The sequence below is a fragment of the Silene latifolia genome, chromosome 9 (assembly GCF_048544455.1).
Source record: "Silene latifolia isolate original U9 population chromosome 9, ASM4854445v1, whole genome shotgun sequence".
Classification (NCBI taxonomy): Eukaryota; Viridiplantae; Streptophyta; class Magnoliopsida; order Caryophyllales; family Caryophyllaceae; genus Silene; species Silene latifolia.
In genome coordinates, this window is record NC_133534.1 from 39,246,234 (window position 1) to 39,251,303 (window position 5,070).

At 35.0% G+C, this 5,070-nt stretch overlaps 1 long non-coding RNA gene across 1 annotated transcript; it reads right to left on the reverse strand.

The window, feature by feature from the left end:
• Positions 1–211: 211 nt before the first annotated feature.
• Positions 212–3,785, reverse strand: LOC141602617 (uncharacterized). Its single transcript, XR_012524566.1, has 3 exons — positions 3,179–3,785; positions 1,950–2,272; positions 212–929 (listed from the first exon to the last, which is right to left on the reverse strand). It is a non-coding gene; the product is annotated as an uncharacterized LOC141602617 (long non-coding RNA).
• Between the last annotated feature and the right edge of the window lie 1,285 nt (positions 3,786–5,070).

Sequence of the window (5,070 nt, forward strand, 5' to 3'; positions counted from 1 at the left end):
AACTACTCTTGCATAATGTAAACTAAATTAATGACAAATGATAAAGTAAACATGACAACTAACTAATAATGGAAATGACAAAGGAAATAACAAAACAATACAAGAAATAGAATTACCTCAACAAAGGAAATGAACTTGGAAATGAAGAACAAGATAGAACAAATGAGAATGACTTGTAAATGAACTTGGAATATAAATTGAAATGCTTAAAGAAATGTTTGTAACAAGTAAAGGAATGCTTAAAGAAAATCTAATCTAAACTACATTTTATTCTGAAAACTAAGACTAAAGCGTATGGAAAAATGTGTGGAATTGTATGGATACAACACCCTTTATATAGGACCAAGGGGAGTAACGGAAATAAAGTAAAAGGGGCTAACCTCGATCGGGGACACCACACCCCGATCGGGGTCGTGATGTTTTATGATTTTCTCTTAAATCCGTCTTTAATTGCATGAGGAATCCAATGTGAGTTATTAATCCATCTTTAATCCTCCGGTTAATTACACAATGAGCATCCTAAGAGCATCCTAAATTTGGCATTATCCACATGAACTTGGACTTCTTTTTTGGGCTTTATTTTGTATGATCATTTTGCATATCAACCCAAGCTTCATACTTCTTACTCGGGCTTGGAAATTACCAAAATACCCTTCCGAGGTCATGTGCTTGCTACTTTGTCGGGAAAAAGCTACTAAAAGCTTAGTTTCCCACAAAACACAATGAAACAAGCAAACACAACTACAACATGGAATTAGCTCACAAACACATTAATAGAAGTGCGATAATCAAATAAACCGAGCTAAAATAGGGGGTTAAAGTATATATAAAATGGACTTATCACACGACTTTGTGTCGTCTCCATATGTTGACTTCTTGTTTATCTCTATGTTCACCTATGTTTCTGTTCACACCCTAAAGAGCTTCACCTGTTAAAATAAAAAATTGCTTTCAGTCGACGTTGTTCAATTTTTTAATTTTTTTTCTTGCCTTTTAGTAATTGTGATGTTGATGAGGTACCCATATTGAAAATAAGATTGATATATGATGTACCCAAATTGGAACCATGCAAATGTGAGGCACCCAAAATGGAACCAAGTCTAAATCTTGGGTACCGAAAATGGGATTACACATACCTCAGGCACCCTAGGGCACCCGAATTGCAAATTATCCAAGAAAATAAATCCTAATTTGATAATGTCATTATATCAAGTATGTTGTTTGTAGTATATGCAAACTAACGAACCGCACAAATACCACGCAAGATAAAAATTCCAACCAGTTTTTTCATACGATTTTAATATAAAATGGTGAAACATACCTTACAATTGGTGTACACATGAAATTCTCACTTAACTTTTTACGTATCTTTTCATGAAACCATTATCCTAGCCTTTTAGAAACCCGTATACCGATCCCATTATTAGTTCCATAAACCTTTAACATTGTCGTTTTACACACCGATTTTGATCATTTAAAAAACAATTCTTGAAGGTTGTTGGTTCTTAGGGATTAAGCAACAATGTCGGAAATCGTAGCGGGACAATCAAACAGAATATAAATTATATCTCCTGGACATATGGTAGAATGATACACGAAATGCTTTCCTACAAGAATTGTTCATCCTTATTACATGCCCTGGGTTTCACGAAAACTGTACAATTTCCCTCTCCTTATGGCACCAAAAGAAGAGATCGACTACTAATGTATGAAATATTAATATACAATAACAATTAAAGATGGTGAAATCCATTGATGTAGTTTCAATGGAGTTAAATTGATAATGATCAAGTACGTTTTTTTCTTTTCTTTTGTTATATTTTATGATTCACAATCCACTATAATCTTATATAGTAGTTAAATATGATAATTCCAAAACAAAACAAAAGGAACAAAACAAAGAGGAACGAAACCAAGACAAACAAAACCAAGAGGAACGAAATAATTACCAAATTAGGTGACTTGATCCTTTTACTAAACCGCAAACTCGGAAATTACTTGCGCGAGTGTGCACTCTCCACCCCATACCCAAGATATAGTGTTTTCGAATTCACCCATCTATGAACCAGACTGACAACATTAAGTAGGCGACGATTTCACTTAAATAACCAACATGAAGAAGGTGTACATTACATTGTATTGCACTGTTTCAACCTTCGTTATAAGACAAATTGTCGAGGTTGAGTTTGAATCCCAGCGGTTATACAAAAAGAATCCACACGTAATAAGCAACATCAAATACGTACATTTCCGAGGCGTAGCCGCAAGTTAACTGAAAACATTATAAAAACAAACAACAATGTAATTTAAATAGAGCATTTAAAATTTATATATAGACATAACACAAACACGAATATACAATGGAATTCAGATCCCTCCAAATTTCCAAAAATGTAATAACGAACGATAATCAAAAGGGTATATCATTTCCTTAACAATGTTTGCTAGCCACTCATCTTGTAACCTCCAGCATATAACACCGACATGCCACGTGTCATTTATAAAAATGAATGCCAAAGTCCGTGGGGGACTAGCCTTAGTGTCCTCCGAGCCATATTACAATGTAGTAACGTATGTACAATATAAAACAAATCAGTTTATCAAACATAAAACATAGGCAACACAAATAAATCACGTGATAATGTAATGGAAACAACCAAAACGTATCCCACTTTACTACGACAAAAAATGACATCGTAGTAAAATAAGCAGAGGGAAAACCCATGACCAAAGACGACATAGCGGACCGTTCCCAACATACTAATATCAGTCAACCATAATAAGCAACCAACGATCTCCTGGTAAGGTTACAGTTATATTACGTCCTTAGCTTAAGCCGATATTGAACCTTTGGAGGATCGTTGCCAACTCTTGAGATAAAACCCAGATACCCGATTTAACAATCGCGATACAACACCTCAAACCCAAGATCCGAATGAACAGCACATACAACCATAACAAGGTCAAGTAACCTCGTACCAACGCTCAACACATACAACCATTCCAAGGTCCAAATACGAGACAATTGTGACAAATGGGGGTTGATTAGCACTAGAATGACACTCACATATAGATCCAATTTAGTTACATAACAAACATAGACTAACCATACAACCTATGGACGAAAACAACCACGCAATATGCAAATGAGAACAAACACGAATAAATATGAACTTACCACAGAAACATAACAGAGTTGATTCCCGGTTGGGACCACCCTGTATTGGTCGAGCAATCCATCTTGCATCTCGTACTTGTTCCAACACAATTAAAGTAAATATACATTTCGTAATGCTTACCGTCTCAACTGCAACAAAGTATAAATATAGCAAGGCAAATCTACAAGCAATATATCACTCTCGTTTATCAAAATCAATAAGTAAATGCCTCCAAAACGATCCCTACATGTCGTTGTCACCGTCTCAAACTATACAACACGCTAACTAGCATCCCAAACGGTCCTTACATGTCAGTATATATCGTCTCAACTATACCACACACTAGCTTGCATCCGAAAACAATATGTATTATGTTAGTATACACCAACAGTCCAACGCAAAACACTATCTGGAATAAAGAGCTAAATCAAAATTATTTCGGATACGCGCTAGAAAGAGCAAAACTAGCTGTAAGTTAGTTTGTTAATGGGTAACCTACTTACCCGTTGGTGGTGATTCAGTACCGTTGCCTCGATGTCGTAATTGCTTGTTTTTAGGATGTAATTAGTGTAGCTGTGTAGGTCGTGCATTATTGGGGTATGTCTTCTTTGTTGAACGAACATGTTTGCTGGTAATTATAGGCCCCATTGGTTATATGTATGTTTGGTGAGTGTCAGTTGGTCAGTTGGTCTAAAATTATTTTGTTTTTATTTTCAGGTTTTGCTTCTTCTTTTAGCGGTGACCACCACTACTGAAGCCATTATTCCAGAGTGTGACACCTTGACTTGAGGGCTAAGACCCAAGAAGTTAGAGGTGCACAAGTGAATCTTAGTAACCCCGTTTGTGGTTATCGGGGTCGTCCTTCTTCTATTTGTCATCTTAGGCATAGTGGTACTAGTACGCAACTATTGTTACCCAATGGCAAGTACTCGTAGAGTAGGCGCGGAGATTGAGATGACATAGTCCTCTGTTCTCGTATACTGTTTTTTCTTTGTCTATGTTTATTATTAATAGATTGTTGAAAGTAATAGAGGTTTAGACCCTTTATTTAAATATTGTTTAATAGGTGAGAATTAAAAGCAACTAATTTTGATTTGATCATTATTTGTATGTATATGTAAAACTTGAACGAGTGTTAGTTACAGGTCCCTAACACCATTTTGTAGAATCCCTAAACGGTAAAATCACTTGTAAGCTAAGAGCAATTTCTTGAACGTGCCTTAGGGACAACCCTAGATGATGACAATGATGTTATCTGATTTTCCTTTTCAAAAACATCATAATATCCAATGGCCAATATATTGTGGCAATACATATATTATAAATATATTGTAGCAGTATTATATATGAAGAACGATTTTTTTCCCAAGAGCCTTTTGTTCGTAGGGTATACTGCGACTACACTTATTGCACTGGTTCATATCCGATCTTTGCTACAATCATAAAGGCGCTCTAGCCTCTAATTAGAATAAACGTCATCATATCAAAGTACTCTGCTTAATAGGTTAAGCATATGAATAAATAATCATGGAATTAATTAGGCATTGGTCGTACCAAAGTCCAAGAATGAAGAATGTGATTCAATGTTCAAGAGAGGAATTTTCTATGGGAAGCTGAAGCCAGCATATAATTGTATTTCATATTTGGAAGACTTTGACATGAATAAAATTATGCATTCTTGATTTAAATTTCGCAATCATAGTAAAAAGAGTTAAACAATTGCTAATATTTATTACCTATTACAAGTTAAGTAGTACAAAGTATACTAGTATGCTGTGTACTACTTAGCTAGAGAACTATACGCCACAGTGACAAACACTTACACTAAAACTCTATAAAGATTCATTTTCTTGATTATTTAAACAAGGAGTCAGTTTTCATATGTATTAACTAGAAAGTATTGTTCTAGAAA